Below are 21510 nucleotides of genomic sequence, written 5' to 3'. Positions count from 1 at the left end.
AAGAATGTTAAACGTACAACATCTCGTTTGGCAAGATTGTCCACAAAATTACTCGAATACACTTTTAGCGTAGAATACATACCAGGGGGAAGAAACAGCAGGGCAGACTGTCTTTCTAGACTTCCTATTTCTGACAATGATGAACAAGATTGGGAGACGGAAGTAGAGGAGTGTTTTGTAGCTAATGTTTGTCAAGAATCCATATCTTTTCTAGAGGATGATTGGATTAAAGAACTTGATGATGATGCTGTTCTTAAAGAAGTTTCCTCAATATAAGAAGAGGATGGCCAAAAGAGAAATGTCTTTCTCATGATCTTCAAATGTTTTGGAAGATTAGTACTGAATTCTCAATGGAAAATGGTATAATTGTCCGAGGTGATAAATTAGTCCCTCCTTCGTGCTACAGAGAAAAAATCGTTTTAGCAGCGTATTCGGGTCACCTTGGTTCTACTATTAGCAAAAGAAAAGTGAGATCTGATTTTTGGTGGCCTAAAATGGATTCTCAGGTAGATGAAATTGTCAAACAATGTCCACGTTGTAATGCCAGTGAAAAGGTACTAGTTTTAGAAGGCGTTATGGAGTCTAAGGTATCTATTCCTGGTAGAGCTTGGCAAAAGTTGGGAATGGACTTTCTGGGACCTTTTCATGTTCTCCCTAATAATTCAAAATATTTTTGGTTCTTATTGATTACCTGTCAAGATGGGTAGAAGTTGAACCAATTAATATACCGAATTCCAAGAGTGTTATTGATTGCTTGAACAACATTTTTCTGAGAGAAGGTTATCCAGAAGAGATTTTGACTGATAATGGAGTTCAATTCATTTCACATGAAATGAATTCTTTTTTTAAATCATGTGGTATCAAACACACTAGAACTCCTTTATATCACCCACAAAGCAATGGCAAAACAGAAAGATTTAACAGAGTTGTTGTAGAGTGTGTTCAAGCAGCTTTCAAGTCTAGGAATTGTGTATTTAAGGCAGTCAAGGATCTTGTGTGGTCTTATCGCACTTCTCCTCATTCTGCTACTAACTACACACCATTTGAGCTCATGAGAGGGAGAAAAGCGTGTTCGCAGGTATATCCTTTCTGGGTGGTAAAAAAATTTCATCATGGTGGCGATATGAGCAATATGTGGGATACTGCAAACAAAAAATCTACTGATGCTTGTTCTAAATATGTTAAACCTGGTAAGAAAGTTTCTCACAATATTCAAATCGGAGATTGGATCAAAGTTAAGAATCCTGTATCAGTCAAAAAAGGTTATTCTAAGTTTTTAGATTCCCAACAAGTAGTGGATACTCGTAGAAATGCTGTTAGATTGTCTAATGGCAATTGGTGGTGCACTTCTCAAATTGCTAAAGAGCCTTCTGGTTCTTCAAGAAATGTAAATTTCAATAATGTTTCAGAGGGCAATGAGGTTAGGAAAAGTACCAGAGTGTCAGTCAGACCTAGCAAATTACGAGATTATGTTTAACTTTCCTTTATCCATTATTTAATCTCTACCAGTTTATATCTTGTATTTATTTATTTTGTTATTTGTTGATTTTCTCATTAAAAGGGGGGAGGTGTGGTGATGTGTATTATGCAATATAGAACTGTGTTAGGTGATGTGTATTATGCAATATAGAACTGTGTTATGTCACTGAGAATGTATCTCTGTGAGTGTTCTCCTGTAGGCAGTTATTATCTGTGCCTTCGCCTGTCTGCTGGGACGGCTCTCCTTATCCTTGAATAAACTATCTTAAAAGACTATTTACCAGTTTCCATCGACATCTTTTCACAGATCCATTGGAAAATCGACCAGGGAGGAAGGGTAGCCATGGGGATTACTTTTTGACTTTATTACATGTATTAAGCCCACGTCAACTATGCCGCTTCATGCTGCTTCAAACCTCTACATGGTTTAAGACCAGACAAAGTGGACTCGTTTGCTATGAACATCGAGGGGTCAATGCGGAACCACAAATGTTTTTGCAGGAGGGTGGAACCGTCTGCAAACCAAAGGATGGGAAAGGTTTGACTGAAATTGTCTTTCTGACCCACTGAGCATGCAAACTTTAACCTTTGATTATGAACTGTATACAAAATACTGAGAGTTTGACAATTACAAGTGAAGTATAGTTAGATGCGAGTAAGGAATTGGGTCTGTACTTACCCATGCCCAGCTCTTTAGGCGAGGCCTGCGATCTGGAAAAAAGAGTGTGTAGTTTAGATATAACCTTGAACTATCAGCCATCAATGTCCATTTTCAGTTTCATGCCTCCTAAGCCTTGAGCATCTGGATAAACCTGCAATTGGTGAAAAGAGTACAACAAGTAAGACAAGGCGGAGTGCTATATTCACTCAGATCTCTTCTCAGAGCTGTTCTCTCACTCATGCACATACCAATAATGCACACACGCACTCTCCTGCTCCAGCCACTATGTAGCTTAGTCTTTGACGCTTACCACTGGCTTGTCAGTAAGCCTCTTGTACGTGCCTACTCAGATAGCACAGTTCAGGAATAGGAATCGCCTGTCAGAAGAAACATGGCTTTGATGTGTTATGTTATGTTGATTTGTATAGCGCACTAATTACTCGTGAGAGTATCCAAGTGCTTGGGCAAGGTATGTGTGTAGGTGTGTGGTCCTAAGGAGCTTATATGAAGAGCCAGGACTTCAGCTTCTTTCAGAACTCAAGACGTGAAGAGGAGGCTCGGATGTTTTGAGGGAGGCAGTTCCCTTTCTTGGGTGCGATATAAGGGAATGAGTGACTGCCAGCTTTGCCTTTGTACATGCGGGGAGTGTGTGTGTGAGGGAAACTGAGGCAGAGCAAAGGTGCCTGGTGCTGGTGAAAGGGTATGTGGCTGATCAAGTATTCTTGTCCTGTGTTGTGTAGGGCTGTGCATGTGTGTGTGTGAGAAATTTGAATTGGCTGCGCTCCTGAATGGGAAGCCAATGAAGCTTCCTGAGATGCAGTGTGATATGGGTGCAGCATGGAAGGTCGAGTATGAGATACTTAGCTGCATTCTGGATCATCTGGAGCCTATGTAGTTATTGTTCGGAGATTCCGAAGTAGAGAGTGTTGCAATAGTCTAGCCTGCATTGATGATTGTTTGCATGATAGTCTGTCTCGGATGTATGACGCTACAACGCAAACAATTACAATGCATCCTTTACAATGTGGTTTACATCGCCACAACCATCACATCGCATGATTTTACAATGCATGCAGTTACAACGCATTTTTAGAGATTACCATTACAATGCATTCCATTACAACGCATACCATTACAACACACAATACTTTTAGCGTGACAGTAGGGTAAGTGTTGGATAGTGTAGGGGTAAAATGTACTATTCCCACTCCAGTGAGTGCAACAGTAGGGTACGTGTTGGATAGTGTAGGCGTAAAAATTAATATTCCCACTCCAGTGAGTGCAACAGTAGGGCAAGTGTTGGATAGTGTAGGGGTAAAATTTACTATTTCCCTGTATCCCAAAACCCATACCCACCCTAAAACTAAAGAAAATACCCATTAGTTACCTTATAATGCGTTATAATGGCATGCGTTGTAATAGTATGCATTTCAATGGCATGCATTATAATTGTATGCCTTGTAATGGCAAGCGTTGTAGTGACATGCGTTGTAATGTCTGCGTTGTAATGGCATACGATGTAAATGCAGCCGTGTTGTAACAGCAGAGTTGTAAAGGTAGTGCGTTGTAATGACCGTCTTGTAATGGATGTTTCCCGTCCGCCTCATGTTCTGAAGCAACCATTTGAAGATCTTTCGCAGCATGCATAAGATGTGGAAGCAAGAGGTGCACACTGCACTGATTTGGACACTCATATTGAGCTTGTCATGTAGGATGATTCATCCAGAACTTTTACGCACCACCATTTTCAAATGTCACCTATGCCAATGGCCGGTGGGAAATACATTCTTCTAAAGTTGTTTTTACTGGGAAACTGTAATGTCACTTCCTGTCCAGGTGGATGCTGGGCAAATCAGTGATCCTTTCCTGTGCAGGTGGCTAATGAGCGATCCAGTGATGTCTCTTCCTGTGCTGATGGGTGGTGGGAAATAAAGTCCTCTTGCGTGGCTTCTTCTTTTAAAGATGGTTTTGGCAGAAAAACCTGTAATGTCACTTCCTGTACAGATGGATGATGGGAAATTCAGTGATGTCACTTCCTGTGCAATTAGATGATGGGAGATTCAGCGATGTCACTTCCTGCGCTGCTGGGTGGTGGGTGCTTACGATTCATTCGGCAATGCCAATGAATAGGCCTGTCCAAATTACCATGGAGTAAAAGAACACCAGTGAAGGAATCTGGATGTAAACTCAGCAAGAAGGGTAACTTCCAGCTTTTAAAGCTAAATCTCTGAAGTCATCCTTCACACTCCAGTCATGAAAGCTCCAAAGCGATCAGGTCCAGTCTTTAAATCTTCCGTAGGGTTCTGTAAGCACAGTGCTTTTGGTTCCAGGTGTGCATGTTGAAGGTTTACGTGCATGTGGGCTGCATGCTCAAACCCTCATGCACAAGGCCTACATGCTCAAACCATTAGTGCATATGGCATGCATGCTACAAGCCTGCATGTACAAGATCTGTTTGCTCAAAGCCTGTGTGTACAACGCCTGCATGCACAAATCCTTAGTGCAAATGACACCTGTTTGAGTAAAGCAGGTGTGCACAAGGCCTGCAAATCCAAAGCATGAGTGCTTAGCGCCTGCAAGCTCAAAGACTGCATGCACAAGACTTGAATGCTCAAATTCTGTGTGCACAAGGTCTGCCTGATCAAAGCCTGAGTGCACAAGATCTGCTTGCTCAAAGCCTGTCTGCACAAGGCTTGCATGATCAAAGCATATGTGCACAAAGCATGCATGATTTAAGCTTGAGTGCACAAAACGTGCTTGCTCAAAGCATGTATGTAAGAGGACTACACGCTATTGCATTGTAACCTTTAATGGATCTGATCCAGTACCACAACTCTAGCCCTGAAAATCCAGCAACAAATAATGGTCCTAGACAAGCACTTAACAACGAGTAAGTTTTTAAAGCCTTGGAAATGTTCCATCTGCTGTAATTGTGACTACTTTCCAGTTTTCCTTTATAACTTTATGAAGGAAGTGACCCATGTCCTACCTTGGAGTGCGGAGCAGATGGCAGTCTGCCCAGATGGTGTTTCAAGGCTTTTTGCTGTGTGTTCCTAGAGTATCCGAAGCTAAAATATTTTTAAGGGGCAAGTGTGTGATAGCCGTTGATCGTCATCCAGGTGTGGTTTCAGCCTGAGAATGTGGCCTTGTCATCGACTAGTGAGAGGCCTTTTGATTGATTTACAAACCAATTTTTTTTAAACTGCATGACTGGTTGGGATTTCCCACAGCTCGGACATCCTGGTATCTCCAAGGGATTCCTGAAGGAAGCTTCTCGCAGGCGATGTGTTTCTGTGCTGCAGCTCTTGCCAGAGAAGGTGGTCCAAGGTGTTAGGAGCAGCATTTCTGATCTTGTGCAAGCAGACAATAAATGCTCCTTGCCTTGCCAGGGACTGTTTTCATAGGTCGAACTCCAGCCAGATCTGTGTTGCCGAAGAATAGTTTGGAATGTTAAACATGATTCTGTAAGCCTTGACTAGAGTGCTGTCCAGAGTTTTTGAATTTCTGCCTCTCAGGGCTTCACCTCAGTAAGTGATGGTTGGTAATATTTTAGATTGAGGAACCCAGAGGAGAGGTAGCATTGTCTGGCCTGTCAGTTTCGATTTTTGGTTCCTCAGCGTCACTGACAAAGCCAGCCATTTCCTTTTGATGGCTTTTCTCTGTGTAATGAATTGCTCCCATTGTAAATAATTATGATAAGGTATTGTAATTTGCTCCTGTCAGGATTTGCATATTTCCCAGATGCCAGGCTGGGGTTTTGTAATTGTTTCCATTGATGGTCATTGTATTTGTCTTCTCAAGATTTACTTCCAGGAAGTTCTCCGCTGCGTATGCCTGCATTGCGTAGAGAACGTGTTGTAGGCCCACCAGTGTGTTGCTGACCAGAACCACATCACCGAAAATACAGAATGCTGGATGGTGCCATGCCCCCCAGCCTGGGGGCATGTGAATTGCAGGAGTTGAATATCTGCCTCAGGTCTGCCATGTAAAGGTTGAATAGCATGGGGGCAAGCACACAGCTCTTTGGTGGTTGGAACTGGCCTGGAGAGGTATGTGGGCTCGCCCAACTTCACCCTGCACCGTGTGTCTGTGTGGAGTATGATTAGGTTTCTCGATTACCCTGCTTTAGTGACTGTGACTGGGAGGTAATCTGGTTTGCCAGTGTGTAGGGCTTTATAGGTGAGATAGCCTATTTTGAAACAGCAACATTCTTCGATTGGTAGCCACAGTTTTGCAGTTCTGGGGTACCTGAATTGGCCTTACTCCTAGTGTCCGATTCCGGCCCTGCTCTGTGGTCTTGGGCAGCGGTGGATGGGGAGGGTCCCTGTGATGAGTCCTGCGAGTAGGAGGACTGAATTTATTCTTACTCTAGGGGACCCAGATATAAGAGGACCCACCTGCTCATCCGCCTGGTGTTCTTGGTCCTGGGGCCTTCTTGGAACTCTGAGTGTTCTTGGTACTTGAATGATAGTGAGTTTGGTGTGCCAATATTTAACAGTTGGCCTTGAGAGGGTTCTGAAGCAGTTGAACTGACATCTTGGTCACTGTTGCCCACCTGAGCCCCGGCCGTGCTGTCGTCCCAAGTTGAGGCGAGGGGGTCTTCTGGGCATGTCTGATGTTCTGACTGGATGGCTCGGTTTGTGGGCCCTGGTGCCACTCCCTAGTGTCTTGCAGCGTTTTTAACCTCTTAGCTTACCGCATGGGCTGGGGTGGCTTGTGCTATTGCTGGGATGCATCCACCCTTGTGGATGCTTCCAGGTTGTTGTGGGACTTAGGGTTCGCGAGAGGCTCATCTGCCAGACTGCCTGCCTCTTGTGATTATGGAGGCTGTAAGGGATGAAGGGGTCGCTGCAGGCCTTGGATTTAGCTGCTGGTTGAAAAGATGATGGAGCCTGCATCTTTCAGAAAGGAGAGCTCTGAGTATATTTTTGGTTCGAATGAGTGAGTGATGCTTCTCTTGACGTATGCCACCGACTCATCTATGATCCTGCTCAATGTGTCTTGTGGCCCTGAGTCAAACGTAACTAGGGGGGCTAGTGGTTGCACTGTGCCCTTCCCAAGCTTGTAGGGGTGGTCTCCTTGTTTTTTCTGACCTCATGTGAATTGGGTTGGCAGGTCCCATGTTGTATGTCTTGCAAAGCTTTGCTTCGCTTTTTACCACCCCTTGCTTTGATGCTTTGGTGTGCTTAGCTTAGCTAACTAGCTTGCGTTTTGCTTGTTTGCTTTGCCTTCAGGGCCAGACTGAGAACCAAAACCGGCCCTGGCAAAGTGCGACCGAGCTCTTTGCCGGGGCCGGTTTTCGGCCGATTTTGTTACAGGGCCGATTTTGCAGCTATGCTGCAAAAACGGCCCTGTAACAAAAACGGCCCCCAGGGCCCAAAACTGGCCCCCACCCTTGCGGCGCACCGGGGGATTGCCCGGTACCCGCAACGGCCAGTCCGGGCCTGTTTGCCTTTACCTTTCCTTTTTTGTCGTTTTGATGTTTTGAAGTGATTCCAGGAAGAGCCAGCTGGTATTGGTTTGGTGCTGAGGTGTCAGCAATGGAGTCACAGAGGGTTGAGGTCTCATTTCTCTCACCTGTTGTGTGGCATTTGTAGTGCCTGCTTTTTGGTGCAGGTGTCTTGAGACCAGTGCTTTAAATGGGCCGGTACTCACCGGTACTGAGTACCGGCACTTCTGAATTTTTAGGCCCACAGTACCGGCACTTCTCATTAGCCAAGGGAGAGTACCGGTACCCTAATAAACGGGACTGCAGGCTCCGGTTATGTCTCTCCTATTGCACAGGATAGATGCAGCTCTGCTTTACAGGAGCTTGTAAGCGTGCCAAGCCTCTCCCTGCTGGAGATTCCAGCAGCGCCCATGTGAATGGCCTGAGACCGCAGGGGTTTAAGAGGGCTTGCTGTGCGTCACGCAGTGATTAACAGTGCAGGGTCTAGACAAACCCTTCCCTGTCGATCACATGCGCAACGACTATTCAGCTGAAAGTGCTTTAGCCTCACACCTGCCCCTCTCAATCAGGTGTGAAAATGGGTTAAGAAAGACAGTCAGTAATCCAGTCCTATTTAGAATGTTAATGGCATTGACTGTACTAAAGAGATTGGCAGCACCTAAAAAATCCTCTGCCTTCGCCAACGCCGGTTTTCTTAGCATTTTCTTATTCAGGACAGGAGCTGCTTCTCTTTGTGAGCCCCTCCAGCATTAATCACCGTATTTACAAGATACCAGTGACGGACCTGAGTACTGGCTCTATGGGTGTGAAGGTAGGCCCATCCATATGGCAATGAATAGCAGGAAACGCTGCAGCACGCTAGGAATGAGCTACATGACAACAGGCAATGGCTTTGGTTGGGGATAAAGATGAGGTGAACATAGCAGGAAAGAGGTGGGATGAATGTAAAGAAGTGAGGTGATGGGTTTGCCACTTATTTTCAGATAAAAATACCACATATTTGTTGAGTTCTGTATTCATGAATCGTCTTAGAAATGGTATTTTTTTAAACATACATTTCTGTAAAGTCATACATTGTTGCATTTCTTATAATTCACACACATGCACACACACACATACACACACACACACGCTGACACACACACACACACACTGACACACACACACATACACACACACACACTGACACACACACACACAGACACACATACCCAGACACACACACCCAGACACACGCTCCCAGACACACGCACCTAGACACACACACACCTAGCCACACACACTGACACACAAACACTGACACACATACACACACACACACTGACACACATACATACAGACAGACACACATACAGACAGACACACATACACACACACCCAGACACACACACACACCCAGACACACGCACACCCAGACAAGAGCACACCCAGACACACGCACACCCAGACAAGCGCACACCCAGACAGACGCACACCCAGACAGACGCACACCCAGACAGTCGCACACCCAGACAGACGCACAACCAGACACACACACACACACACACACACACACACACTGCAGAACAACTGGCCAGATGGCAAACTTAGGGGATGAGTACAGCATGGAGGGGAGAAAAGGAGACAAGTAGGGAAAAAAACAGTGCAGATATGTAAGACTTGTGGAGAGAGTAAGCGAAAGGTGGGAGGAAGAGGAGAAAAACTAGGGAGATAAGCTTAGAGGCTGGGTAAAGATGAGAGGCGATTGGAGAGGACATGCCTATGTAAAGGCATGGAACCAGGAAGAGCCTTGTCGTAGGGAAAAGGACAGTGGCATTGTTTTAAATGGGCTGGTACTCACAGGTACTGTGTACCAGCACTTCTTCTTATTTTTATCCCTGTTAGTACCGGCACTTCTCTACTGCTGAGGAGAGTACCAATAGTCATGAAAGGCAGGCTCACTGGCTGCTAGTGCTGGTGAGCGCTAGGCTGTCATGGTTGGAACCTATTTGATAGCCACAGCGCTTCTATAGTCCTAAACAGAGCCGCTGATAAACTATTCAGCGTGGGATCATTTGCCTGATGTCCCTGTGTTCACCATCACACTGTATTGACAGTGGAGGGCCCATTTCGGCCCTGTGCTGTTAATCACATTCCCACTATTGTGTGCATTTAGGCAAATTCAGGTATGGAGGCAGCACATGGACAGAGGCAATTTTGAAACTCATTAGAGGTTAGGCGTTTAAAATGGATTTAATCCCACCTGAGACTTTTTGTGAGTGTTTGCTTATGTCTGTGTGCTTGCCGACTTGTGTGTGCCTGTTTTTCTGTGAGAGAAAATTGAGGGAAAGAGGGAGAGAATCAGGACACTCAGGAGATTTTAGAGGGGGTGTGAGTGTGTGTGAGTGTATGCCTGAGAGTAGATAGTATTGTGCCAAACAACAACAAATAACAGTATGGCATTAAAAAGCAGCAAATATTACAAAACGCCGAACTGTTCACATATCATCCTGTTTGGATTTCATTTTGTGTAACGAGTTAACCGGTTTCATTTACATAAACATATTTTTCATGTGGTTTGATAGTGGCTGTAACTGGTACAGAATTCATTATGTATCATCATATGTTGCTCTTAGCCCTGCCCCTAGCCCCGCCCACTTGCCACACCTCTAGCTCATATAATCAGTACCTGCACTTATTTTTTTCCTTTTAAAGCACTGCTTGAGACCCAGCCAGTTCAGTGCTGCCTCACCCCTCCCATGAGCTGCCGGAGCTCCTTGGCACCTTATTGCAGTGGTAGGGAGGCACAAGCATGTATGTCTTGTAGCTGGCCTGGGGGGTGGGGGATGGAGGAGGATGGGGGGGCTGATAGTGTGGCTGAGGTGAGAGTGCTGGGGCATGATTGGGTGGCGTTTGGGCAGTGATTAGATGGTTATTAGATGTTGGGGAGCGGTAGGATGGAGGCCTCTGCTGTCACTGTGAAACTCCCTGGTGGGGGCCTCCCCTACCAGGCAACCTCGCTGTATGGAACTGCCTCTTCCATCGCACTCCCTCTTACCTGCAATCCTGCGGGGTGTCCTGTCACCTCTAACAAGCCCCCCCCGGTTCACTGCACCGGTGAGTGTTGCAGTTGCCCCCATCAGCAGATCAGTTGCCAGCGCAGCAACATGTACTCAGCCCTCCGAGGCATCAGGGACAGGCAGGTAGGACGCTCTGGCGGCGGGTTGTTGGAGCTGGTGGGCGGAGTGCGGTGCGGCGCGTTGGAAGTCTGCTAGGGGGCAGTGTAGTTTGCAGCATGATGGGTCAGATCACCCCTTCACCTGCACACTCTGCCAAAACGGTGCAGTCCAGTTCAATCAGGGCTTCCTGTCCTCAATGTCCGGCCCCCATGAACCCACCTCAGCAGCAGAGCCCCCGGTTTTGCTCTCCTGCTGCTGTGTCGCTTTGCGCCCATAATTGACTGTGGCTCTGCCCCTCTGCTGCCTCGCAATAATCCTCACTCTGATTCACCAATTACAGCCATAACTGGATATGTCTTTGTTAAAAGAAAATACTTCAATATTAGAGACACCTCAATACTACACACTAGGGACATCTTTACAATCCCCTATCACCACAGGAACATCACTTACATTGACGTTCCTGTGGCGTTGTGTGCTTTGCGTTATAGGCTGCCTTGTAAATAAGGCCCCCTTTCATGCTACACTTAGCGTGTAAGGGGTGGGCAATGGGTATTACGGTGGGGGTTCCACTGCAACACCCATTGATTTTGATGCTGCCCCATATTTACAAGGGGAGCGTAAATATGGGGCAGTGCCAAAATTAAGACCAGGGAAAACCTTGTCTTAATTTTGGCTTTTTGCTGTTTTCATGTGTGCTGTGTTGTGCAGCACATCCAGAAACAGCAAATGGCCTTTGGTTGTTTATGTGCAGGAAGGTGCCCCTTCCTGCACATAAACAATCAATAAAAAATGACATTTTGCAAATTCTATGTGTGCTGCATTAAGCAGCACACATAGAAGTGTCATGCCATTTAAAGATTGTTTAGGTGGAGGAAGGGACACCTTGCTGCACATAAACAATCTTCCCCTCTATGCAGACACCCTTGCACTATGGTGAAAGCATGTCTGTGTTGGGGCTAGGCTGCTAAATTTAGCATGCAGGGGATAATGCAGGGCTGCACCATATTGTTGTAAATATGGTGCAACCCTGCTTTTCTGAAGAGGCGGAGCATGGCGTTAAGCCGAGGAGGCTAACACCATGCTCCGCCACATCTCTAGTAAAAATGACCCTACAGGTCCAGGTTATGGGTGCTTAACTTGAGTATGGGTGCTAAGCTGTTAGTAAAAGTAAATGGTAGCATTACGACTAGGAGTAGGACTACGTACAATGCTCATTGGAGGGGGCTTCCATGCATTGGTTTACCGGCTTGGCAATCAGTTGCAGCTGACATGGAACGGGGGTGTCAGGTGATGGGGTGAAAAAAACACTATTTAAAAAAACACTTACCTCTTCGGCTTGCCGTGTCTCTCTTCCGCTTCCATTCTGACAAGTTTCGGAGCGGAAGCAAGAAGCACAGAGACTCCCTTAAGCCAATCACAATGCTGCAATGCTGTGGTTCAGTGCTCGGACAGCGACTATGAGCCTGTGCATGCACCCCACCAGGCTGTACATTTGAGCCTGCTGGGGAACATGCAAAGTGCGCATGGCTGTTTGGGCGGCTCAAGATGACCGGCCAAACCATCATGCACACATAGAGTGTGGCCACGGCTCCTCCCCGTGTGAACCCAGCCCTGATCTAACCTAGCCCCGTAGCTAAGAAAATCAAAAATGATAATAACTATGTTATCATTTTATTTTTCCTTTTTTCACTGCTCTGAGAGAAGTGGGGTGATGCTCAGCCGCCCCTTGTTGCAATTCTCTATCTACTGGCACACAATATTACTTGTTACAGATTCATTTTGAAGAGCATTTTCTTTGGCATGACAACTGCACAATATATCTCTTGACACAGTATTGCCATACCGCTATTTTTTAAGCTGTTCCTCCAAATATTATTTTAAAAAAATTTAACTATGCCTTTAAGCTTGTGGGTGTTAAGCGTATTTCACGCCAGTTAACTTATATGAGCACATTAATGTCTCTTCCATAGAAACATCATACTGTGTCAAAAACTAAGGGGGAGATTTACTAAGATTTTTTGTCGAGGTTTGGGTCACAAAAGTGACGCAAATTGGTACAAAATCTTTTTTTTCCAATTTACTTTCCATTGCTAAACTTGTTTTAGCACTGGAAATAACGGAAAAATAACGTTACGCTGCTTTGCATTACTTTGTGCCATGGGAGCGTACCAAGTGTGGAGCATGGGCGTTCCCATGCAACCACCCAAGGTTTCTCATACTAAACACAATTTATTAAGTAAAGTAGATTGGGTTTAGCATGAGAAAACTGAGCCCTTTTCAAGTAGGTGTAAAGAAGGAGAAATTCTTTCATTTCTTCTTCCTTTTCTGACTTTGCATTTGTGCTGCACTCGACAGAGCGCACACAAAGAGAGAAAAGGTTTCAAGTGACTCTCAGCATATTATTTTGTACCCGAAGGGTACCCTTTCAGTACCAACCTATGCTAGACTCACAAAGACACCTTTGCACCATGACACAAAGATGTCTCCTGTCGCACGGTAGCTGCTTTCAGTGCCGGTGCTAGTGAGAGGGGAGGAGAGTGCCGTTTATTAGTAAATAGGGCGCTCTCCTCCTCTCTCCTTTTCACGTAGTGCAGTGCAGCATTTGCAGCTGCTGCAGTGCGCTACGTGAAAAGTAGGTAAATCTCCCCCAAAGTCACATTTGTCCTTATGTCTCTGAAACTTTTCAATTTTTTTTACTATGACTGGCAACATGTCCTTTAAGGTAGCCTATTTTTCATCGCATAAATTAGAGTAACCCTCTCCTGCTGTCCATGGTCGGTACTCAAGCCCTATGTGGCATATTTGGAACCTCTCTACACCCCAATTTAATCTCAGAACTTTAGTATCTGCTGCAGTTCGTACGATCTCCACGTGGTGGCAGCCGAGAAACGGGTTTTCACTTTCCCACTGTGAAAAATGAAAAATAGTCAATCTTGTAAAACATACGCCGCGCCCGCGTTGCTGCTCCTACAGGACATTTAAGGAATTATGGGAAAGGTTGAAACCTTGGCTTTCTTCCGTTTCCTATCTACCACTTGCAGAGTTGGAAGTTTGTTTATTACGATTACTGAGATAAAAGTGCTTGCAACAAGGACAGGTGCAGGGCGAGGCACAGACTGCTGTCTGCAGCGGGACGTCAGCCCCAAATGCATAGCTGGCAAGTTTTCAGATTGCTATGTGTGACATTTTCATAATTTCAGTGCAATTTTGAGTGACATTTTAACAATTGTGAGTGACGCTGTCTCATGAGAAAAAAGCCACCAATGTAGACGAGGGAAACCTATAATTATCAAAAATTACGCCCATCTGAGCAGATCTTCCAACTGTTGCAAAGCGCCAGAAATGGAAGGGCACGAGGATGTGAGTGAGGCCACAGTGCGGAGCCTGAGCCTGCCTCACTGAAGCTGTAATCTACTCTGTGCAGACTGCAGACAGTGACTGCAATGCAGAGCTCAGATGCACCTTTGCTTACAGTAACAGGGCTGAATGATGACATGCGCTCCCCTAGAAGTAAATAAATAGGAAAACGATGGTTGACAACATGACACTGCAGCATTGTTATCCTTTAGAAGCTTAGGCAGGAAGTGGCTAACAGCCAAACATGGTATTCACGAGTTAGGGAGGCTCTCTCTCTGCGCCCTTAATATTTGACCACAACTGCCCTGTAGACACACACACAAGGAGCTGCAGAGACGCAGCATATAACTGCGAAAGATGAAGAAAACACAAACTGGCAAGTTTTGAACCATAGTGCACCTAAGGAATGAAGATTTGGAGGCTCAGAAACCACAGGCCCGCCTGATTGGAGCTGGACAGGAGCTGATGAGCCTGGAGCTGTGCAGATGATCGGAAGGTGCAAAGGGCCAGGGGAACATGAAGTATGCGACCTGAGGTTGGACAGGAGGCAGCATCAGAGCACCCACTCAAGAAAAAACTGAGTGGCCTGCTTTGATCCGGATCTGCCCTCAGCACCGCAGGAGGTTACATATGGCAGGTAAGCTGCAGCCAAGCGGGGGATACGCAAATTAGAGCTGTGCCCTCTGCAGGAGTCAATTAAGCACTGGGAGTAAGCTAGACCCTCCATAGAGGCAGGCTGGCACAGGAAACTCTCAATGGGTGACCCCGTAGGACGTGGTCTGACCTGCATGGTGCAAGGGTCCAGAGATGCGACCAGTGAGAGATGCGACCATGAGTTCAGGATGGCGGAATGTGCACCGCACTGGGTCCTTAATGGGCCTAACAGATCAAAATCTGCTTTGAACATGAACAGTGGAACAGAAGGGCGTGGGTTGATCACAGCGGTGACTGACTTGGGCTAGGCCAGGAAACGCTGACCGGCTCGTCAGTCTAAACGGTGCCACTTGACATTGTCTGACCATGTGCCTTCCCCTACCCCCTTCTCAACAATAGTGCACTAGCACACAGACGTTACACCTGTAAACCTGTACAGCTGCTAGAACACTGGGCTAGATCAGGTTGGCATTCGAAGAGAGGGCCGGAAGCTGCCCATCTCTTCTGTTAAAGTGTTATTATGTGATTGTGCGGACTGTAGACAGATTAGTGACTGCAGTGCAAATATACAGAGCTCAGCAGCTGTAATTTACTTTGCAGGCTGACTGATGATGTGCTCAATTTGGAAGAACTTAGGGCCAGATTTACAATAACTGGCGCATCCCTGCATATCAGCAGGGATGTGCCAGTTAAATGCGGCGCACCCTGGTGTCAAAAACGGCACAGATGCATGACACATCTGTGCCAGCAATTCTCTGGGGGCCCTATTGTTACAATGCTGCGTCAATCCTTACGCCCGCTTCAAGCAGGCGCAGGGTTTTGACGCAGCATGGGCTCGAAAGTGACTGAGTGAAATCTTGTAGATTTCACTCAGCCACTTTTAGGAGGCGTTCCTGCGCTGGAATGACCCCCCCCCGCCCCCTGCGCAGGATTGCCTCCTTCTGGTGCAGGGTTTTACAACGTGACGCATCTCCCAGATGTGTCACGTTGTAAATACCCCGCACCATGGCGCATCTTTTGTGCCACCACTGTGTCACAAAAGTGATGCACCGGCGGCGTAAAAGAGGCGCAGAGGGCTTGTAAATCTGCCCCTTAGTTCAGTGACACTTACTGTCGGTCAGCGAAATCCTGGCCTGATAGATGGAACAGGCCAGCCACGGCGTCACCCGGGCAGCACAGCTCCAGAAGACTCAACATGATTCTGACTCGCGTAGCAGTGGCATTCAAATTAGCCCCAGGCTGTACTGGACTTCAGTAGGTCGAGACGGCGGCTGCCATTGTCCGAATCATTAGGCCGCTGGGCCCCGGCCGGGCCTCATAGCACAATGCATTGCGAGCTCGGGTGACGCTCAGTACCGATTGGGCGAACGACGGGCATGAGATGAGACTTGATTTCGCAACACCAGCTCTCAGTGAACCTGAATGTGCCAGTCAGGTGAAATGTTACATATTAGCCAGCTTAGAACAAGCTGAGTTACCTAACCCCCAAGCCTGCCGCACGCAGCATGCTGCCAGCTAAGAGCTTTGCTCAGCCAGTGTGGTGCTAATTAGCAGCGCTCCGACTTGCTGAAGAGGCCCTATAAATGCGTGACAATGCAGTTCTGTGTGGTGATACGGACCACCGAACTGAAATGCGTTAGTCTAACGCCTGATGCATGGTACTTGGCAGGGCTGCAACTGCTCTTATGTTTATTTCTATCAACTAGTGAACTGAGAGTCGCACGGAAGTACAGACATCTTCCAAACAATGATAGCTGGATTGTCGGTGCTATTAATATATATATATATTAATATAGATATATTTTATTTGACTGTAAATGGCAGCAGAATTGGAGCCAGAGGGTTGTTTCAAGATTTATCTGAAATCTGACAGCGATCTTTTGACCTGCAGCTTTAATTCCGTGTAGGTGCACGGATGGCTGCCCCCCCCTTTCTGAGAGCTCTGGTGAGGCATATTTTCACACAATTGCCCAGCCCACAGAAACACGCTGGATGCTCAATTAGGTGCTTTTGTCTAGTCCTGATGAAGACCCCACCCTAAGGCTGGACTCACCTAGATAACTTTATAGGGGTTAACACGTTGACTCCAACAAGATCACAAGCCAGGACAACTGTAATTCATTGACAGTGTTCATGTACTGCTTGTGACTAATTTGGAACAACTGACCTTTGTTAAGGCCGGATCAGTATCACCATGTGAATGTGATTGATATATGTCACCCTACCCTGTCTTTTTCCACTACCCTCACATCTCCACTTTGATCACAATCACTCCTCATTTCCTGTTTCCAACCCTGAGCACCTATCATTGTAAATATTTGCATTACCTTAAGAGGATTGAGCAACTGTGTTGCCACTACTAGAAGTCATAACTTCATTGTAAATAAATTGCATTATTTGACTTTATAAGTTGGTATTGAGGATGTGACTTATTGTTTCTCTTCCTAATAATTGTTGTATGCTACTTGACCATTTCTTTGTAAGTGATGCAGAGCAGGAGGTAAAGCGTGTCCCTTCCTTGGTTATAAATACTTTTGGTTCACATTGGCAGAACGTTTTAAAAGCTGATGTGCCAAACTATATTTGCCACACAGTAAATACAAGGAAAATAGGAATTGGCAAAGTCAATAGTTCTGGTGTTAGGCTGCCAGCCTTCTGGAAAATATAAGTGCACTTTGGACTGGGATTGCAACAAACAACCCGGCTGGTGATTCCGACATCAGAGCCCTCTGACCTTCCTCTGCTGAGTGACCCCTGCAGACATGACCGGGCCTAATCCTCTGCTTGATGCAATGTGGGATGGTGGCTTCTCTAAGCAGAGCAGAGGAGATGCATGGGAAGACACAATGATCTCACTGCTATTTCTGGCCGGAAGTAATGGTGGCCTTGGTGTTGGTAGCCCACAAGGCCTGCGTGCTACGATACAGGCCTAAAGCCGGAAAGGTAGATGTGATGGACTCTGACACTAGGGAGAGCTCTTCGGGCAGGAGGAGTCCTGCGCTTTGGACCCATTTCGTAATGGTACCTCAGGGCAATTAGGAGGTTGCCACATTGACGCACGTATGTAAAGGATCTCTTGATTTGGGCCTTATTGGAGATGCAGGATGTCTCTAACCTCCTGCTTCACATGGGGCTGAACAAGAAGTAACACTGTGAAAGAACCACAACGAAACAAAACAACTGCAAATTGTTTTTAAGCCTTTGGGGAGATTTACAACATTTGATTCAACGCAACGCACAACACAACGAGAGAACTTGCTGTCAAATGGAGAGAGCAGGAATGCTCCATATTTACTACGATATGGCGCAATCCTGCTCTCCCTCTGTGCTGGAGTGCAGCCTAGCGCCAATGCAGGCACTCTTGCGCCATGCTGCACAGGTGCCTGCGTTACAGTGCAGGAAGGGACACCTTCCTGCGCACAAAAAAATCTTCATAGACATTATCATTTGAATTGTATACGAATGAACTAACAGATCATCCTGTGATTATTTTAACAATCTACCTGTAGTCCTTGGATGGTACTTTGAATCGTTCAACCCGCAACCCTGATGAACAGACGGTCACGCTGTACAATATTCACCTCTTGGGTCTCTATCATGGAAGAAAATCTCTGAACAAATGGGCCCCAGCAAAGGATGTGTCATTGGATACATTGTTTATATCAGGGCTTAGGTCATGGCCATCAGAGCTTCCAGAGTACTACAGTGCACAGCACACATACAGCGAGGATAGAATCATCCATGCTTTTGCAGGCCCTGGCTGGCTCTGGTGACCCTCTGACTCTGCACAGTCAGATCCCAGCTCTCTTGAACCCATTGACTTCTTTGCAGACATGCACCGCTGTTCTTTGCTGAGATATTCTAGGGTGTGGGCAGCATCTATCCTGTGAGTGTGTGTGAGAGCTTTACCGCCTAGGTGTGAGGGTTAACCTTTATATGTGCCCGTCAGAAACACTACAGAGGAGTGGGCAGACCTAATATCCTTGTTTCTGCACATAGATTCGTGGAAGACTTGCACAGAACCCACTCAAAACATGGGGTGTTGTCCCGCCATGCCCTGTCCGACACCGAGCTTGTGGCCCTATGATAGTGAACTTGTAATGTGTCACGCACTTATTGCCCCAAACGAGTTCAGTAGACTTGGGTCGGTATGATTCCCCCTCATCTTCCACCTTTTCTGAATCTGCAAAGGTGATTTGGGGACCTAGCTCCCAGAAAGGAAACTGCTCAGCGGTGCCTTGATTCAACCTAATGCTGACTCGCTCAGCTCTTGGGTCCACAGGGGTCTAATCCCATCTCTTGGTAGGGCCTAACCCAGGTTGGTTCTATCAGAGGGAATCACAACTTTCTGTCCTCCGTTCCCCTTTTAAGGAGCAAGAGATGTAGGCCTTGGAACAGGGTCTACCCTGCACCAGTGCCATCTTAAAGCATGGGCACGCTGGGCAGTTGTCCGGGGACCCCAGAAGCATAGGGGTCCATGCAGACCAGAATTTAATACTAAATATCAGTTAAACATTTTTATTCCTGTGAGTGGTTGTGTAGGCAGGGTCCAGTGCATTACTATGCCAGGGGGCCTATAATGCTGCCAATATGGCCCTGCCCTGCACAGCTGCTTCTCGTATCTCCATGACACACTATGGTATTTTCCTGTGACTCGATTCATCCAGAACCTATGCGCATCAGGGTCACCATAACCCAGCCACATACACAGTCCCCTGAAGCCACTGCTAGCCCTATTTACTTCACTCATACACAGCTAAGATCCTTTCTGTCAGTCAGCAAAGTAAGGATGGATCAGTCCCCTGGACACATTTATTGTGGGTCAACCTCGAGGGTTTGAAGAATGCATCAACAAGCATGGGGCCTGATCTGTATAGCCATCGTTTCAATTCACCCCATTTTTTTCAAGATGGATGTCATAATAGAACATTTTACAAAGGTAAACTTACACTTGAGTAAATCTACACGTATAGGTATACTCTTACAGTTCAAAGTAAATTTACCACTTTAGGCTATTTCCCTTTTATGAATTTAAATTTACTACTAAGTGTAAGCTTTCATGAATCACTAAAAAATGTCATATACAACTGTAAAGTTACTACTAGTATTGATGTTATGACCGTAATTGAGGCTCTGCACACTTGATGGGCACTTGGCAATCGGGGCAGAGATCTCCATATGGTAAAGTATAGAGAAAAGTGTAACAGTTTATTAAACTTTAAAAAAAAAAATTGAAACAATATACGTTACATATTAATTTAAAAAAGATATGTATTTTAAATGTACTACATACAGCTATAAAAACGTACTATAAAATTCGAAATGTGATTATTTTTACTATCTTAAGTTAAAATAAAATACTTTTTGTGGTCTGAAATTAATTTTAAAAAATCCCACGCAAAGGAGAAATAATATATTTACTATGTATTAAAAATTATGAGTGGTGATACATAAAAGTAATTAAAAGCACATTTATTATTTTAACAATCAATATCACCATCATTTTTGTAAATTCAAAAAAGTAATAATAAAATTGAAAAATAAAATAGCAAATATGAATTACTTACAGACATTTAAAAAAAATGGATTATATTAATATTTTTAAATAGCTGAAATAATTCAATTTAGTGTAACATTAGTTCCCATGCCGCATTATTTTAAGTGTGTACCTCCAATATTTTCTATGAGAGGGTGTTGCAGTACTAGTGGTTGGTGATAAGTGGAGAAACCGTCGCACTCCTAGGTAAATGATCAGGTGAATTTTTTTCCCAAAGAGTAAAAGAGGTAGGGTGCTAAAGATGATCACCTCCTGTTTATGGAGGTGAGGAACTGAAAGCATAAAAGAGTACCCTTCCCCGGGAAGGGTTTGAATCTAAAGCACTCCCAAGCGATGAAAATCGTTTTTCACCAATTCTAACTAAGGTTGTATCGTCTTCAAAAATCAGAATTTATTCCTGAATATATTCTTTCATATTATGTCATATGAAATTATTCAATCAGTATTTATGCATTCCAAAGATGGTAAAAACGTCTTGACAGGTATCAAAGGGTTTTAACAGGTCACCACATTGAAAATATGTCCGGATGCATTTCGGGCATGTGCTCTTCTTCAGGTAAAATTTTCTGTAAAATAAAAGAAGGCAATATATTCGAAAACTTTTGTCTAACGCTACGGAGGAACAAGCCGTATTCGTGTCCATATACTCCATCCAAAGTACCAAAATCAAGCACACGGGATATAAGATCACGTCAAATCTGCTTTGCAGTTTGTGGTGTGTTTGTAGGATTAGGAAGGACAGGTGGCATTTGAGCAGAAGGTTACCCCCAGAACCTCATTCTGAACAGACTTTTGATGGTTACTGGCCACCATTTTATAAATCTATTATTAACCTTTCTGCTGAGCCTCTGTGTTACATGGGGAGTAGGATGCAGTGTTGAAGGGGTTCTGGCTTGCAGGTTGATTTAAAGAAGCTGCAAAGCCCATATAGATACTAGGATGGTCTGCGAGAAACACCAGCAGTATTTTCAGAGCATCTGTTAGTTTTGGACACATAATATGCTCTCTGGCTTCTTGTGATCTGACAAGCCTCGGATCCTGCCACCACAAGTGTTGCTTGCACAGTGCTACAAGTGCTGTGTCACCTCGTCAGGGGTAGTAAGCGATTACAATTGCTCAACCCGTATAGCACACTTCCCTTCCTCATAAAATGCTTCTGTACCTGGCTCAGCAATCTTTATATCTGCATCAG

General features: G+C 45.4%; 1 long non-coding RNA gene across 1 annotated transcript in view; it reads right to left on the bottom strand.

Moving 5' to 3' along the window:
* Nucleotides 1–21510, bottom strand: part of LOC144767622 (uncharacterized) — a 94085-nt gene that overhangs the window by 42097 nt on the left and 30478 nt on the right. Inside the window, exon 2 of the long non-coding RNA XR_013598284.1 lies at nucleotides 2159–2291. This is a non-coding gene — a long non-coding RNA (uncharacterized LOC144767622). The remainder of the gene's footprint in view (nucleotides 1–2158; nucleotides 2292–21510) is intronic.

This window comes from Lissotriton helveticus, chromosome 7, assembly GCF_964261635.1.
Source record: "Lissotriton helveticus chromosome 7, aLisHel1.1, whole genome shotgun sequence".
Taxonomy (NCBI): Eukaryota; Metazoa; Chordata; class Amphibia; order Caudata; family Salamandridae; genus Lissotriton; species Lissotriton helveticus.
This window is presented reverse-complemented; position numbering and strand designations above follow the sequence as displayed.